Here is an 18,975-nt window from a genome sequence, read left to right as displayed (position 1 = left end):
AAATTTCAAGTGATCATGGATCTCATTTAGGAGGTTCAGCATTTTTTCCTGCAATTCTGTCTGTTTCATACCAGTATTGACTTCTTTTAAAAATATATTCTTAAAATATTCATATTTTTTTTCAGTGAGCTCTCCCATTTTATTAGATTTATTAAATAGAATATCTTACTCTCTAGGATATGCTGATTATTATCACATCTCTAATTTGAACATACAGTGGCTCCTCTCTACTATATTTTGCGTTTACTCTTGTACCCATCCTAATGAAGATTAATCATCAGTACAATGTTAGCTATATACATCCATTAAGGGTAGGGCATGTCCCATTCTATTATTTCATTTGTCACCATACAGCACCTATTTCTGGCCTCACACAAGTTTGTTATCATTGTGGATTTGTGATCATTGTTGATGCAGTTATTCAATTCAGAATTGTCACAACAAATTCTTCAACCTCACATGGCGATCTCATTTTGCAAACAAAATAGAAGGTAATTTAGTTGATTGACATCTAAAAGTCATATCATAAGTTACTATTAAAGGTATGGTTTCAACATTATCACTGGCCCTTCCCCTGAGGTGCTTAACCTAACCATTTCTGTATGTATATCTTATTTTTAAAATTTATTTATTTATTTATTTAAAAGATTCTTTTAAAATTTTGAATTTTAAATTTTTTCCCTTCTGCTTCTCCCTCAACTATTGAGAAGGCAAGCAATATTATATCAATTATACATGTGAAATAATGCAAAAAGTATTTCCATATTAGCTGTTACAAAAAAGCAAGAAAAATAAAATGAAAAACAATTATACCTCAATCCAAGTGTGTGCATTTTATACACTTCAATATTGGCAAAGGAATATAAGAATTTGTGCCATTTTCCTGCAATGACACAAACTTGTTGATATTTGTGAGGTAGAGCCTACTGTAGCACCCCAAGTTTTAACTTTGAATAGGGCTGAACATGTAATCAAGAACCCAGTCATCAAACTCTGGAAGACAGAGTCATCATTGCCCAATCCTCTTGTGGCACTCAATGGGTTTGACCTTATACAAACAGGGCATTTCTTTTTCAATTTATCTAACTTGTCCCAAAGATTACCTACTGAGCAACTTGGGGTTAAACTTTTTTTGGCTTGATCTTCTGCATGAGCTTAAGCTGTGAAAAGTGTCACTTTCCACACACTGGAAAATACTGTTATGTTACTTTGCCTCATAGTTTTTAAGATTTTGTTTTTGCAAACCTTGGCAAAGAATCGTTCCTAGATCTTGAAATCCAGAAAATAAGGAATGGCCCTAAAGCAGCATATAGAAATGGATAGAGTAATAGATCTAGAGTTTGGAAGACCTCAGATTTCACCTCAGATACCTACTAGCTATGTTACCCCGGGCAAGTCACTTAAGCTTTCTGTACTTCTGTACCTTCATTTCCTCATGTTTAAAGGGAGCAGGGAAGGCTAGGATAGGGAATGAACTCAATGGTCTTTAATGTACCATGAAGCATTAAATCTATGAGCCTAAAAGCAGCCTCTCTAAATGGATCTGGAGGTAAGACTCACTAATATGCCTTGATCCTTTGGATAGAGAAAGCCCATCTGACTAAAAGTATCTTCCTCTGGGGCTTGGAATAGCACCTGAAATTCCTACTAGTTACTCCTGTGGGTTAAAGCATTACTTTTTTTTTTTTTTAAGGTTAAACATGTGCAATTTTTCTAAACATATTTCCATATTTGTTATGCTGTACAAGAAAAGTCAGATCAAATATTGAAAGAAAAATCACAATAAAAAACCAAGTAAACAATCAAAAACAGAAAGGTGAAAATACTTTGATTCACATTCAGTCTTCACAGTTTTCTTTATGGATATGGATGGCTCTTTTCATTACAAGTCTATTGAAATTGCTTTGAATTATCTCTTTGTTGAAGAGCCAAGTTCACACAGTTGATCATCACATAATCTTGTTATTAGTGTGTATGATGTTCTCTTGGTTCTACTCACTTTACATATCATATAAGTTAAAGCATTACTTCTATGAAAGCTTAGCTAGAATTAAAGTACAGTCCTTAAAAGGAATGACATATTAATTCATTAGCAGCACCCATGTATGACTTGGTACCAATATGTCTATCAGGAACCATACAATGTGAGTTGTAAAACCTATCAGACTCTTTAAATTGACAGTGCTAAGATTATATTCTAAAAAGGGGATTCAAGAAGGGGAAAATGTTATCTTGATTAGACACATTTATGGGTGCCTCATTTGTAAAAACTAAAAGTAGAAAACAACTAACATATTTAGTGACTGGGAAAGAAATTGTGATCTTGGTTTTGGAGAGATAGCCACCAGGGTGAACAGAGAGCTATCCTCAAAGCCAGGGCTTAAGTCTAAAGAATTTCACTATGAAATCACAGGTCTGATCTTTCCCCTTTCTTCTCCTCAAAGTTGAATTCATTGTTTTAAAACTACTTAAAAGAAATTTAGAGGTCATCTAGCCCACTGTCTCATTTTATTTTGATGTTAACATTTTTCTAGACTTTGAATTTGTTTCTAATATTTAAACAATTTTAATTCAGTAACCATCTACAAAACCATTCACATAAATAGAAAATGATTATACATAAAATGACTGCAAATGCAAATAATTTATTACTTGTTTGAAATGTTTATATTAATTTCAACAAAATAATGGCAAAAATATGCTGTTTCCACCTCTCTTGATTTTTTCTTTCTGTATTTTTTTTTCAGATTGTGTTGCTTTTTAAAAAAAATACATAATATTCTAATTCTTTATTTCTTCATACAAGTTCTTCTATTTGGAAATTATTTTTTATAGTTGTCATTTTTTATGGCACAATAATACACAGTTTCACTACCATGCATCTATATGTGATAGAATATCTTAGCTAGGATTATGAACCTAGAGCTCTTGTTTCTAATTCAATGTATACTACAGCTGCATCTCATGTAACAAAATAAAGTAGTACCACATAAAATGAAAAATATTAGCAATATAAAGACTTATCCAAAATGGTTCAAAATAAGAAAAGCAAAATTAGAATAACATACACATTGACTGTGACTGTAGTTTCAAAAACCAAAACAGAACAATGGCAACAAGACTTTGCTGCTACATGGATATAAAATATGAAACAAATAAAGATTACTATAATAATTCTATTAGTTCTATGATATAATTTCAATAATAATAACAACTATCACTTATGTAATACTTTAAAGTTTGTGAAGTATTTTAGGTATGTTCTCTTTAGATCCTCTAAACAACTTTGAGTTAATTAATGAATTCCCATTTATGGAGTGACTATTATATGCCAAGCACTGTGTTAAGGGTTCTAGACACAAAAATAAAAAAAATTAAAAAAAGACAATCCCTGATCTCAAAATCCTCACTCTAATGGGGAAACAACAGCATACAATCAATATTAACAAACAAAACTATATGGAGGATAAGTAGGGAATAATTAATAGAGGGGAAATTTATGAGGTGGATACTATTATTACCATCTCCATTTGACAGATGAAGAAAAGGTTGTGAGGGATTAAACGTCTTTTCTAGGGTTACAGATAGTAAATATTGGGGGCAGGGTTTGAACTCAGTTCTTCCTAACTCCAAATTAATCCTTTTACTGCACTTTTTGGAATTTATTCTTTTAATTGGAGTTTAGGGGAGAGGTAAAAGTTACTAATTTTTTTTTATGTTCTATTACATCTTTATTTAATTTGTTAAATATTTCAATTACATTTTAATCTGCTTCAGGCTTCCAAAGCTACAATGAGCCATGTTTTGGATAGTACAACACCTTCATTTTACAGAGGAGGAAACTGAAGAAAAGAAGGAAGGAACAGGCATTCACTAATCACTTTCTTGGTACCAGGGACCATGTTAAGTACTAGAGATATAAATATGAATAAAAAGAAAGACAGGTCTTAACTTTAAGGAGTTTATACTCTATAATCCACCAAAGGAATCAAAAGCAAGAGAGGGGAATTAGGACAAATGAAAGTCAGGGACAGGACTGGGAGGGGATGAAAGGCAGGTCTTCCTGGTCTTTCCACAAAACGGAAACTCCTAGAGGAATTCACCAAAATTGTGAAGGGAAGTGACCTCCTAAAGTCCAAGGCAAGTAATGAGTAAAAGAAAAGAAATGTGAGTTCATTTCTAATAAATATTCTACCTGAAAAAAATTAGCTAGCTTTGTAGAAAGCAAGGATAGGTCAATTTTGATGTGGGGAAGGAAAAAGAAGCCCTACAAGAATGGGTTCCCTTTTAGTTGTGGGTGGGATGCCACAGTGAGGACTCTGGTGGCCAAATGAAGCCAGACACATGCTCTGGGCAGAATATTTATTGGGCCCTCAAAGGAAAAGCCACAAACCCAAAGCCTTGCTGATTCCACAGTATTTTTCAGGGCTACTGGCCTTGAAAACATGAGCACCTTCTTTTTCTCTGCAGTTATTCCATCCCTTTTGTACTGGACTGGGCAAAATCAGGGCAGAGAAAGTAATAATTTGACTTTTTAGTAGAGAAAGACAGAGAGAGCTAGAAACAGACAGATAGGAAAACAGAAAGACAGAGATAGAAGCAGAGACACGGACAGCAAGAGAACAGTAAGAGACTGAGAGAGAGAGAGAGAGACAGAGAGAGAGAGAGAGACAGAGAGAGAGAGAGAGAGAGAGAGAGAGAGAGAGAGAGAGAGAGAGAGACAGAGAGAGAGAGAGAGAGAGAGAGAGGAGAGAGAGAGAGAGAGAGAGAGAGAGAGAGAGAGAGAGAGCAGAGAGAGAGAGAGAGAGAGAGAGACAGAGAGAGAGAGAGAGAGAGAGAGAGGAGAGAGAGAGAGAGAGAGAGAGAGAGAGAGAGAGAGAGAGAGAGAGAGAGAGAGAGAGAGAGAGAGAGAAGAAAGCAGGGAGGGAAGAAGGCATGGATGATTACACACACACACACACACACACACACACACACACACATATATATATATATATATATATATTTATTTATTTATATCAAAGGGCTACCATCAGAGGGATGAAGGAAAAAAGAAATTTGCATATATTTAAAAGGAATAGTAGGTTACACATAAGAAATATAAGATTTCATGTAAAAATTTTTTATTACACTATGTCATGGAAATGCTTTTTTATTCCATAAATTAAAAGTAAAATAAAAGAGAGTGGGAAAGTATTCTAAGGCTATTCTCAGGTAGCATATGCATAGTTTAATAGAGGCCTTCTGGAGACATTGCTATGACAACTGTTATCTAAACCATTAGTGACTCTAATAGTGAGAATGTTAGGCCAAGTTATAACTACATATGACAAGAAGGAAATATTTCTAAGCAGGTGACATAGTGATTCTCAGATTACAACACGCATGCTTGTAAATACTGCTGACACAAACCACTTTTAATCACCTTTGGGAAACCGAGTGGTGCTTTTAATCATTTAGAATCTCTCTGAATTATGTCTGTCTTTTTAATATAAATTATTTTTTCCAAATACATGCAAAGATAGTTTCAACATTCATCTCTGCAAAATACTGTATTCCAAGTTTTTCTTCTTCTCCCTCCCCAAGACAACTCTTCTAAACATATTTCTGTGTTAGTCATGCTGCACAAGAAAAATCAGATCAAAAAGGAAAAAAACCATGAGAAAGAAAAAAACAAGCAAGCAAACAAACAATAATAACAAGGTGCAAATACTATGCTTTGATCTACATTCAGTCTCCATAATTCCCTCTCTGGGTGCAGAAGACAGCTTTTTAAGTTCCTTTGAGATAGAGAATAATAACAGGTGGGTTTGACAGGATGGAATTAAGAGTTTTAAGGTTTTTTTTTTTTTTTTTTTTTTTTTTTTTTTGAGAGCTCACATGGATAAAATCACAAATTCTTTGGAATATCGAAGAAGCCTAAGGGCAAAAAGCCTATTCCAAAAACAATTTCCTCTTGACAAGATTTCATTCATTCATTCATTCATTCATTCATTCTTCTTCTTCTTCTGTGCTAAATTCATTTCCCCCCTCCCCCCCAGGGCCATCATGATGCCTTACAGATGTCCTTGAAGTATTGCTCAGCATCCTTTTTCAGGGAGCATTTTACCTCGGAGTAATGCAGTCTTACTGACTGCAGGGGTCAGTGTTTGACAAGCTGTTGAAATCAAATTTTTTTTTTTTTGGCTTCTCCTGGAGACAGTGAACAAGCAATTCAGTTTATGTTGAGAGCTGAGCTTGGTCCAGACCAGCCCCTCCTTGTATAAATTTGCAGAGTGATTTCCTTTTAGAAAATAAATGCCAAGGCTAATGGATCTCATTGATAATTCATCTTGAATATAGAATCACTGCCTAAGATGGAGAGGATAGAAAAGTGTCTTAATTTCTTCCTCTTCTTTTTCAGTCCAGAGAGTTAAGGATTTAATTTAGGGGAAGAGTCATGGCAATAAAATCCCAAAACTGATTCAACCATGAATTAAGCAAAATTATCGATGGCTTTTATTTTTTCATATCACATTTCCAGATATCCTTCCCATTTATCCTCCCACCCATGAACCTCCCCTTGTGACAAAGAAAAACAGATCAACAGAGCTCTATATTCTATGATGTGTATGACGTTATATACCCATAATCCTCTCTGTTTCCAAGACAAGGAAAGAGCCATGCTTGGTCATCATAATTATATCACATTCGACTTTTCAACTCTGATGTTTTAAACACTTCTAAATCATATTTAGAAAAGAACAAAAGGGGGAAAATCAACTGGTTTTTGTTTCTTAACTCCTTTAATGATAATTATTATGAAGTGCTTAGCACAGTATCTGGCATATAGTAAGTTCTATATAAATATTTACTATTATTATTATTATTCTGCCAGATAAGCTCAGGGGCTTTAAATGGGGAAGAGGCCAGACTGCTGGGCAAGCATTTTATAAATATTATTTCATTTGATCCTCATAACAAATTAGGGAGGTATGTGTTTACATAACATATAAATGCTGTCCCCCTTTTACAGTTGAGAAAACTGAGGCAGAGAGAGATTAAATGACTTGTTTAAGGTTACTCAGCTAGTAAATCTCTGAGGCTAGATTTCAACTCAGATCTTCTTGACTCCAGGCTAAGCGATCTATTTATAATGCCACCAAATTGTCCCTGGACTGAAACAATTTGCTGGTGAAACTTGACAGAAGCGTCACGCATTTCTATCAATGGGGTAAAAGGGATAATGATGGAATGAATATAATTTTCAGCACGGTCCATGGTTCCTGTCTACTTGCTTACATATATCTTATGATGTCATTTATTTTACTACCAAGATGAATTCTGTTGTAAGTCTAATAAGAAGGAAAAATCCCCAATGGTATAAAATAACAATAAATTAAGATTCCTTCTTTAGAAGGATGCCTTAAAAGAATTATACTGAATGAAGACTCCTTTCTAGGTTTAGGATCACACTCTAACAATCAGAGTTTCCCAACTATCAGATCTATTCCAGAATAGAATGGGTAATGGACTTCCTCCTCACTGGTAATCTGCACTTAGAAGTTGGATGACCATTTATTGGATATATTGTAGTGGGGATTATTTTGGGGGATATGAATTGGGCTATTTGACCACCAAGGTCCCAGCTAACTCTAAAATTCTACGGTTCCTTTCTTCCTTCCATTCACGTCTAGCCAATCTTCAGGCAGCATATATACAAATCCATCCTAAAGCCTTTTTAGCTGGTACAGTTTCCCAGAATTAGTTCTTCATCTGCCATAATTGGGTTTATCTCCGTGCCAAAACTAGGCAACAGAAAGGACTAGAGTGGAGGTTTTTCTAGGCTGGGAACCTGAAATAATGCAGAGAGAAGGGAGGCAGTTCTCAGAGATGCTTGTCCTTTCATCTGGCTTATTTCCAGCCCCCAAATAGCTCTTCTGTCTACTCCAAAAATAAGATCACATGAAGGGGAAAAACAAATACCCAAGTGCTTGTCCTTTAGTGTCCTCAGTGGGCTCCCTGACGTCATCCACACTTTGTCAGGGCCTTTACAATTAGCTCAGCTTCCATCGGCCGCCGAACCGGCCCCCCCACCCAGGAGCTCCATCAGATATTGGAACGGGGTGTGGTATTACACTGTGCATTCCTCCTGGGAGCTCTGAGTATTTTTCCTCATGAGCCCTATTTACAGCTAGAGAGGGAACCTGTGTGAGAGAGGGCAAGTGGACCACTCAGTCCCTGACCTCAGGAGGCCGAGGGTAGCAGTCTCTTTTTATTTAAGGGAACTCCCTCCTCCTGATTGTGAGTGGTGACTCCCTTCCTTCTGCAGCTTAGAGGCCCTGCTTTTGATTGCTCAGTGCCTGATACAGAAGCGGACCCTGAAAGTACGTCAGAGCCAGAGGAAGGAGGTGAGTGTATGGCCCCCCTGAGGAGCTAGGATTCCTGAAGCCCAGCCTTTCCCAGTTCCTTTCCCAGCTGAGAGGAATGTAAAGGTTTCCAAAACACACCCTCTCCCCTTCCCTCCTGGATCTGTATGCTTGTGAGGAGCCAGCCCCTTTCTCCCTTTCTATGAAAATCATACCCAGTCCTGGGCAGATGGGATGGGACGGGCAGCGAAAGCCTTTGGCTTCTTGATTCTGGCATCCTGAGACTCATCTGCTCTCAGAAAGGCCTGCATTCTAAGAGCTATGATTCCTGAAGGGGGAGGTTCTTCCTGCCAATTGAATTACCTTTGCTTATACAGGAGAAGCCATTTCCGAGGAAATCATTAAGCTCAATCCCATTACAGGGGAGATAGTGCCTGCTCTTAAGAAGCCCTGCAGGAAATGAGGAATAAATAAAATGCTGCCATTTGTCTTCTTAGCGTCTGGACAAAGGAGAGTGAATGGATATATAGAACCTTCCCTCCCCCACGTCCCACCTGCATGGCCTGTAAACTATATTTCTTTTTACCAGCTCTAAAGATGTCTTCCTTTGGTTGAAAAAGAAGCAAGAAAGCCTTGCCATTGGGAAGAATTGCTCAGGAAACTATGGGAGGGGTTTGCAGACATGGCAGAGAACTACATCTCTGCATATCCATGGTTTCATATGTTTATGCCTATTAATATGTGGTCTAGTCCAGGCTTCTGTGTGGATCCCTTTATTGTTGTTATGGTTTCAATTCTTTATTTTTAAAAATAACAATAATTGACATTTACATGATACTTGAAGGTTTAAAAAGCATTGCACATACATTGGGTTCAGTGAAAAGAGTATTGTCTCTGGAATTAAAAGGACTAGATTCAAATCTTACCGTTGATGCTTATTACCTGTGAGACCTTAGACATGTTCACTTAACCACTCTTACCTGTGGAATACATGGCCTCTGAAGTCTTTCCCAGGTCCACATCTTTGATTCAATGATATCATTTGAATTTCACAACAAACCTACAAGTTAAAGTACTAGAAATCTCAATCCCATTTAAAGAGGTTAAATAGCTTGCTAAAAGTCACATAGAAAGTGAAAGGGATAGGAGTTGAACTCAGCTAACTTTTTATCTTTTTTTCAACATTCTTTCACTGTATCTTGGTGCTCTTTTTGTCATGTGAAAGGAAAATGTTTATAGCTCTCATGTAGAAAATGGAATGATTCACTTTGGAAGTCCATTAAACCTTCCACTAGCTGGAATTCTATTCAAGGGGTTATTTTATTAGATAGCCCTTCATTTGGTTTTTCTTGAGTAGGTCTTCCATTCAAGCTTTGGACTAGTTATTTTCATGTTGACTACTGGTTGTCAAAATCCTAATGGGCACAGGGTACTTGTAGCTCTATGTCTAAGTATACTTTATCATCTAGAATTGTCGCAGAGCACCTTCTCTGCTCCCTCCTTCCCACTTTATGGTATATGATATATATGAGGAAGAGATATAATCAGTTTACATACTAGCTAAAGATGACTTATGAAGATGATTCTTGAAGATTAGAACAGATTATAACAAGAAATTGTTGCATTTCCATCCCTGATAATCTTGAGATTAGGAAAAACAACCAAAAAGAGGCATCATACAATAATGGAAGCAGTATGATGCAATAGAAAGAGGTCTGGCCTTCTAGCCAGGGGGACCTCCATTAAAGTGCTATCACTGATACAGACTAGTGGTATAACCATGAGGACAAATCATTTAAACCCTGCATGCCCCAAATTGCTCTTTAAGATTAAAAACTATAGATAGAAGTCTGTAAAGGGAGTTTCCTACATTGATGAAATCACAGGACAAAACAAAATTTAAAATAAAAAAGTACAGGCAGATCTACTCTGTCTCTCCCATCCATCACTCTCATTTTTCCTTTCTTGATCATGCTTTTTTAAAAATAGCAATTTGTTTTTTTTTTCCAAATACATGCAAAATAGTTTTCAACATTCACCAAATTTGTGTTCTCCCTCTCTCTCTCCCTCTTCCTTCCCCAAGATAAGCAATAAGAGGTTAAACATGTGCTGTTCTTCAAAACATATTTCCATATTTACATGTTGTGCAAGAAAATCCATCATACTTTTTTCTATTCTTCATGTTACCTCCATTTCCATATATGCCAAGGGCCTTTCCAAGTCCTTTAGTCTCATCTGTATCCTACCCATTGGACCTAGATTGAATTCCACTTCATTCAGTCTTCTACATCTGTTCCAGCCCACTCTGTCCCTGTCTTTTATGAACTCTAACTGCCCTAAGGTAAGACTGTATATCTGGACACTTAGTTGTTTTCTCATAATTTTATGTATGTTAGTGTTCTTTCCCCAGGAAGTTTATAAGTATGAGGACTTAAGGGATGTTTCATGGTGTCCTTGTTCTTCTCCGCATTCTCACCCAACACTGAGGTAGACAGCCAACAAAGGCCTTTTGATTTTTTGGCATACATATGCCCTCAATGGCTTAGGAATTGGATGACTTATTAAAGATCCTTCATTCCCCTTTCCATTCATCATTTACTTACCCTGAGCTTACCAGAGATGTTTCCTGCTTCTTGATTATACAAAACAAACAGCTCAAATTATGGGTCTTAAAGAAAAAGAAAACTTTGACATTCTTAAGATGACTTTCCTCAACGTCATTTGAGAACTGCCTTCCCAATGGCTTCCACAAGATGGTCACTCATCCAAGAGGCAGGAAGTATCCTAGAGCTTCTCTGAAGTTGGGTACAACCATGTCCCAGAACCTTGCTCCACATTGAAGCAGCAAAATGTGTCCAGAGTGCATCTTCCAAGGAAGAATCCCCTAACCAAATCCGCTGTCTGTTTATTTGTTTGCTAATAACTAAGGTGGTCTTTCCTCAAACATTGCTTGGGGGTGGGCCTCAGGCGCCACTGGCCACACACACATCATTAGTGATGGAGCTCTGTGGTTGTTGGCTGTCATCATAGAGCTGCCACAGTATCTTTGCCCCTGTTGCCTTAGGTAAGACCGAAGCTGGCAACCCTCTCTTGTAGAGTGGTTTACAGGGTTGGGAAGGTGACCAGACTTTGGTCTTCAGGGTTTAAAGAATCATAGCATGTCAGAATTGGAAGGAAGCTCAGAAGCCATCCAGTCTAACCCCTACCTGAACAAAACTCCCTTCTATAACATATCCAACAAATGGTTATTCAGCTTCTGTTTCAAGACCTCTAGTGAATGGGGAATCCACCACCTACTTAGGTAGGCCATTCTGCTTTTGGACAGCTCTAATTATTAGGATATTTTCCCTTAAGTAAAATCTAACTGTTTCTCTGCAATTCTCATTCATTTGGATTAAAGGAGATAAAGCCAAAATCATGAGACATAAATGTTAAGTATTTTTTTAAACAATATTTGCTCAATCTCATCAAAACATCTTGTTGGGGTATTCCTATATACACTGGTAAGATGATAATCTCTGAAATTTTCATTTCTACTTCTTGTGCCATGGATAGCTGTGATACATGTCAGCAGCATCTCCTTGACCAGCTGACGTCTACAGAACATTCCAGCTTTACAACTATGATCCTTTGACCCTGAAAAATTGAGTATTTGTTCAAGTTTGCATGCTACCAGGGAGCCATAGCATTCTGAGCCAATAACAATTTGTCTTGCAGTAGGCAAACAGATTGCTGATAATATTATTTTCACAGCTGTCACATCTTCTTAGGGTGGTATACATTATCCTTTAGGACTATCCACCCTTTAGTCAGGTGTCTGGTTTTTAGAATATCATCACTTTCTCTTTGGTTAATGCTATATATGAATCTGTGTATAAATAATTTATGCAAGGTGGATTTGTTGAGAAGGGACCAAGCACCTGGTTTTTCATTTTGACTAATTTGTCTGTCTGGGATTTGTTTGCCTGTGTGGCTCATGGGAGCTTGAAGATGAAATTAAAGGTCTGTCTAATGTACATGTAAATGTGTTGCACCAGAGTAAGCCCAAATTATTTTATTAAGAAAATTCATGATGTCTGGTTTGCACTCCCAGTTAGTTGTTTACATGTCAATAGAAAGGAGAAATTTAACTCAAATGCAAAAAAATCAGTCTCTGGAGTCCAGAACCAGACGCTGGGTTAAACTTAGGATGCCCAGAGCAAAAAGAGAGGACTGAAGAAAGGGAAGAATAATGGAGTAACGGGAGGAATTGTAGATTAGAAGGAAATGAAAAAGATTTCCCTGTTAAGCTCAACTCAATTCCCTACGCTTAGCTTTTTCACAAGGTTCAGAGAAAAAAGGATGTTTCTCAAATGGATTTTCAGATGCATTGATCATGGAACAAATCAAAACGAACCTTTCCTTACATCTTATTTGAAGTTCTGGAAGAATATCCTTTGCCATTTTCTGTCAGAGGAACTCTGAGTCTTACTCATCCACGCATTTTCCCAGAATGAGGGAAGAGATGGAGGTCTTTTGCTTTCCCCAAGAACATATTCTTTTTTTCCCCTCTTCTAATGTCCTTAAAGATAACTGGGGGAAAACCTCAATTCTTATTTACTACAAATGTCCTTAAGGTCTGGATGAACTCTGAGGGAATCTGGAGTTTCTGTTTTTCAAATAGCATCTCTGGTATTTAAGACCAGATACTCAAAAAACATAGTAGAATGTCAGGCCTGGAGGTGAGAAGACTCATCTTACTGAGTTCAAATCTGGCCTCAGATACTAGTTGTGTGCCTGGAAAAGTCATTTTTTGCCTCAGTTTCCTCAACTGTAAAATGGGGATAAAAGTTGCATCTACCTCCTAGGATTGTTGTGAGGATTAAATGAGATAAAGTTTGTGAAGCATTTAGCACAGTGCTTGGCACATAGTGGGCTTAAAAGATGCTTGTTCCTTTTCTCTTGTTTTATTCCCTCAATATTAATTGCAAAGCCTTACTGAATTCATAGTAGTATTTTGTGTTTGTATCTTTTTTTCAAAGCTAGGTGACAGTGAATAGAGTGTCAGATCTGGACTCATGAAAACTCATCTTCCTGAGTTCAAATCAGTCCTCAGATATTTACTAGTTGTGTCTCCCTGGAAAAGTCACTTAATCTTTTTTGCCTCAATTTCCTTATTTATGAAATGACCTGGAAATGGAAATGGTAAACCACCATGATATCTTTGCCAGGAAAACCCCAAAAGGGGGTATGAAGAGTTGGAAATGACTGAAACAATTGCCAACAACAAATTCTTATTCAAGATGGTCAGGCAATATTATTATGCTTAAAAATCAAAAGCTGAACTAAGAAAACAGGCATTTCTATTAAGACTCTATTACATGATAGCTATGTGACCCTGGGCACTTCTTCACATGTTTGGGTTTCAGCTTTCCTTACTGATAAAAACAAGTTTTCCCATTGGGTTGGATTATATCTAAGGTATCTTTGAATTAAATATCTTATTATTTTGTCAAATATTATTGAAGTTAGTATCTCATTGGGAACACTAAAAATCAGAGCCCAAGAAAATTAAACAAAAACAATGCAGTCTGAGCTGAATCAGATGGGCATGTATTGCTCAGGTAATTATTATGAGTATCCATTATTATCCAGTTCAACCCACTTATTTTCCAGATGATCTTGTGATATGTAGAAATGGCAGCTGAATGAAAGTTCCATTTGATAAAGCACGGTTCTGTTATGTTGGAATGCTTTTTCAGGTGAAGCTAATGTACTACTAACTTATCCTCAGAATTTTTGAGTAGTCTAGCACTGATAAAAGAGACTCTGAGTTTTCCTTCTTAGATTCAAAAAGGTAGTTTCTCCTTGCATGTACCATGAGGAATTCTGTACCTTCAAACAGGATAATAAGTTGTTCCCTAAAGCCACCCTGGTCCTGACAGCTGCCCACATGAGTCAGGATGGAATGAGAATACTTTCTAGTTCTGACAGGTAAGTCTATAACTTGAATGAATCAGAAACAGGATAGCTGGCTGGGCTGTCACATGCTCTCCTAAAATACATTTATTAAGCCTCTACTATGGACAAGGTCACTCTGCCTGCAAGACAATAAAGGTAGACCAAAATATGAATCAATCCCTGCCTTCAAGAAACTTATGTTCTCCTAGGGGATGCAACATGCTCCCCAGGAAAGAGATGCTAAGTCTTATGCAAAGGAGAAAGAGAATGCTATTAATTGGAGGGAAAGGGTGGATCTTTGAAAGGTCTCCTGTAGGAAGAGTTGAAACTAGGGATTCTTCAGGTCAGAGGGAAGGAAAGAATGTGTTCCAGACATGGGAATCACTTATGCAAAAGCATAGAAATGGGAGATGGTGTATTCAGGGAGTAACTAACAGGCCTATACAAACAACAGATACATGCAGCAGGCCTTAGATTTCCCTGAGGAGGAGAGAACCTCCCTTAATTACAGAAAACTGGTAACCACATTTCCATTTAGCCTTTCCAAGACTACCTCCTGAACCAGTCTTTCATCATAGTCTCTTCTCTCACCTTCCTGTCAATGGCTTATTCTAGTACAGGCAGCTTCCCACACATGCCCTTGTATTCAGGTGGACTCCAGCAAGACCCATACTGCAGTGTAGATGCTGGAAAGGCTCCCATTTTTTTCTGACACATTCGTCATTGAACAAACCTAAGTTTTCTGTGAGAAATCACTTGTCGATTCAGGTAAGGATGATTGAAATCTGCTCTTAGACCTGACCACATCTCTTCCGATCTCTGACCCGGGGATTGCTGTTTGTTTAATTTTACCCTCATTCCCTTGAGATTCAGCAACAAAAGCAGACAGACAGACAGACAGACACCTACACACATGTGCATATTGGCCGGATGATAGATCCGAAAGGGAAGAGAAAACAGCTAGCTCCCTTTCAATCTGTGATTTGCCGATTTCGGAGGAGCTTTTCTGAGCTATGACCTGCAGTTTCCTTGGTGACTAAAGCCTCAAAATAAACAGGAGGCTGCTCAGCTGAGGCCAGTGGTCCATTCAGCTGGGCCATCTGCCCTAAGACAAACCACGTTAAAAAAAAATGCTTGTGGGAGCAGGCAGCCTGACTGCCCCATCTCTCAGTCCACTTGGCTCATTGCTCCCCCTTCCCTGGCCTGTCTGTCAGATGAAAGTCTAGAATTATTCCACATCTCTGTTCTCAGTGGGGTGTGTGTGTGTGCAGTATGCATGAGATAAAATTGTCTGGAATTGGTCAGTGTGTACATGTGTGGGAAGGGTTGTCTAAGGGGGAATTTCTGTGTGTATGTGTTGTGTGTACAAGAGGGAAAGGCTGTCTGGGTGGAGGGGATTGTTTGCCCAGAGATAAACAAGAGCCCGAGACAGCTAGAGACCCAGAGAGTTCAGCTGAATCCTCCCCTTGCCTCTCTTTCCCACACAGAGTTCTGGGACCAGTAGCTTGCTCTGTGGCACTGGCTGGAGGAATTCCAGCAACCTGATGTGCATGCCATAGCTCGCCACCTTTCCCCACAAGGAGCTGCAATAACTCAGAGGTTCTGAAGCCGGCCAAGGACTTCTGAGGAGGCAGACGCCTGAGCAGCGGCAAGAGAAGCAGCAGCACCCAACCCCAGTGACAGAGGGGAACTGCAGATCCTGAGGCGAAAGGGGAAGCGGCGCCTGAGAGAACCTGCCTTCCCCACTGACTGGGGCAACAGAGAGACAGCCCTCGTCCTGCTCCTGCAGGTAAGATTCTGAGGTCTGGGTCAGCAGAGAGAAAAAAGTTTCTATCTCCATCTTGAACTTGTTTCTGTGTGTCTGTGCTGAGGAGGGCTCTGTGGGAAATGGAGGAGGAGGGAAAAAGGAAGGGAATGAATGAAGAGGAAAAGTCACTGCTATTCAAGTTGTAAGCAGACACCACCGGCTGTCAGTGTTCCGGCAGCTAATGTTTAGAAACTTAGGGACAGCTGGATAGAAAGTAAGACACAGTTGGTCCAGGTTTAAGAAAAAAAAAGTGTTATTTAGGGTTCTCTGGGCAGCAGTGGGAAAGCAACCCTTTCTTTTAGGGACTGTAGGAATAGCAAAATGATATTGTCATTGCATTGTCACCATTGCCCCATCCCCAGCTGAGTCACTGGTGATTAATTAATGATGCAGGAATCTTCTCATTTACTTAATTTCCCCATTTGGACTTTCTTTGTCATTCTTCGTCAGCAGGAGAAGCTTGTGGTCATTGGTGAGTTTGGCCAGCACTATCTTACCATGCATGTCTCACCCTTTTGGACAGCCATCCTCCAAAGCCATTGCTCATTGCGGATGGAGTGGACTTATCAATATTATTTATGCTTTTGGAGGTCTGGAGGTGTAGGTATTATTGACGTGTTTGTTTAAAGTTCAGAAGGGTGACATCTTGGCAGGTAATTTTTACCGGGTACCTTTAACTGAGTTTTCATTAGACAAAGTAATTGGTTAACCATATTTTTCATGCTTCTCTCGGTCTTATCTCTCCTTTTTTGAAAAATTCTAATTTCTTTTTATTAATGTCTATGTTTTTTGACATCATAATTTTTCTCCTCTAAATTTTTCATTATGCCATACTCCCTATTGAACCTTTCTTTGTAATAACAACAAAAAATGGTCCAATTTTTGGACCAATACAACTTCATCCACATCTATCAGATTTGGTTTCTGTAGTCATCTGATTTCTGCATTTAATATTGGTCTTTTAATTTACTTTGATTTCGGTTGCCTTTTTGTTTTGTTTTTATGTAGATCATTGTTGCCATCGAATATACTCCCCTCTTTTCACCCTTCTTACTTTACTCTGTATCAGTTCATACAGGTCTTCCTGTGTTTCTTTGATTTCCCCTTATTTGTCATTTCTTAGAGGATGATAATATTCTATTACATCACAATATGTAATTTGTTTCTTCCCTCCTCAATTAATGGATATTAGCTTTGTTTCTATCATTTTTTCTGCTATAAAAAGTGACTATGAATATTCTGTATGTATAGTATACTTTGCTTCTTTTCCCAATAAATGTTTCATCTAGAAGCCCATGGATAGATTGGGAAATTGATCAATGGGAGAAGATGAGAATGAATTTGGGGAAAGGAAAGGGGTAAATGTATTTAGGAGTCACCTCTAGCAACAGATATTCTTTGGGGTTACAGGGCTGGATAAAGCTAATTTACCTATTGGTTTTTGCCAAGAATGAAGATGAGGCAGGTTTTAACTTCCCTGAGGCAATGGGACAACTGCCCAAATAGCCTGTAAGGTAAGCTGAGCTTTCTGTACTATGCTAGAATGAAAAATCAGAAGTGACTTAAGGTTCCTGGAAACCACCTCAGGGCTTTGGCATTATGTGTACCAGCTTGGCTGATGTTGTTAGCTGATAAACATAGTCCCATCATGTAATGAGGACCTCTTAGAATAAGAAATTGTTATAGTTAGCAATTTGTCAGTTGATTAAATGTTAATTAGGGCAGAAGTCTAGGACTTCTTTTTTATTTATTTGTTTATTTTAAATTATCATTATCATTTTTAATAGTGAAAAAAGTAAGTTTTCTCTGTATAATTCAGGTGCTTCATCCCAGTACTCAAACAAGCTTCATTATAGCAGTAGTTTTATTATCGTCATCATCGTCCTGTTCTGAACCTGTGAATTGTGGGGGACTGCTTTCACTGATACAGATCAACAACTCATCTATAACTTAAAATCAGAGAGATGCTTGGGGCATTGAGCGGTTAAGTGATAGGGTAACACAACTTGAAAATATTTTTTCCAGATTCTAAGGCTGGACTTCTACCTTCTTTACCAGGTCCCATCTCATATAAAATGGCTTTAAATAAGTAGCCAATTAAGGCAATTAGAACCCAATGTTAGTATAACCAAAGTTAAAGTTTATCCCTAATAGACTCTACTCTATTTTTTTAGCTCTATAGTTTTGCCCTTGCAGCTCCCCATATGTGGAATGGCCCCCTTCCTCTCTTCAAATTGCAATTCCTATCCATTCTGCAAAACTGAGGTAAATACTAACTCCTTCAGGGAATAATCATTGATGGCTCTGCAATGACCTTACTTCTCAGACCTCATATAACATGGTGCTTAGACTCTCTAGTGCATATATCATATAATATAATGTATTATGGTGATTTTTTTCTCTCCCTTTCCCCTTCTCTCTCTCTCTCTCTCTCTCTCTCTCTCTCTCTCTCTCTCTCTCTCTCTCTCTCTCTCTCTCTCTCTCTCTCTCTCTTTCTCTCTCTCTCTCTTTCTCTCACTATCTCTCTCTCTGTCTCTCTCTGTCTCTGTCTCTCTCTCTCTCTCTCTCTCTCTCTCTCTCTCTCTCTCTTTCTCTGTCTCTCTCTCTTTCTCTCTCTGTCTCTCTTTCTCTCTCTCTCTCTCTCTGTCTCTCTCTCTCTCTGTCTGTCTCTGTCTCTCTCTCCCCCCCTTTCCTTCATTATACAGTGATTTCCATGAGGATCAAGACTATGTTTTATTTCAGTTTAGAGTCTATCAGTACACTGCACACAGTAGGCACTTAAATATCTGTTCAACAGACTCCCTATGAAAATTACTTATTTCTTCCAACAATATAGATTACATACCTAATCCAATTCAGTTTAATTCAACACCCCTTTTT

The 18,975-nt window shown here is 38.1% G+C and overlaps 1 protein-coding gene across 3 annotated transcripts in view; it reads left to right on the top strand.

Moving 5' to 3' along the window:
• Positions 1–8,094: 8,094 nt before the first annotated feature.
• Positions 8,095–18,975, top strand: part of FGF1 (fibroblast growth factor 1) — a 146,630-nt gene continuing 135,749 nt past the window's right edge. The window contains exons 1-2 of one of the 3 annotated variants that reach the window (XM_074291698.1): positions 8,095–8,390; positions 15,776–16,077. The gene's annotated coding sequence lies outside the window, so the exon portion shown is untranslated. Of the gene's footprint in view, positions 8,391–15,501; positions 15,589–15,775; positions 16,078–18,975 lie in introns of those variants that run through there. The other 2 variants (XM_074291696.1, XM_074291697.1) reach the window with 2 other exon arrangements.

Source organism: Sminthopsis crassicaudata, chromosome 2, assembly GCF_048593235.1.
Source record: "Sminthopsis crassicaudata isolate SCR6 chromosome 2, ASM4859323v1, whole genome shotgun sequence".
NCBI lineage: Eukaryota > Metazoa > Chordata > Mammalia > Dasyuromorphia > Dasyuridae > Sminthopsis > Sminthopsis crassicaudata.
Note: the sequence above shows the minus strand (reverse complement) of the source record. Positions and strands in the feature narration are given on the sequence as shown.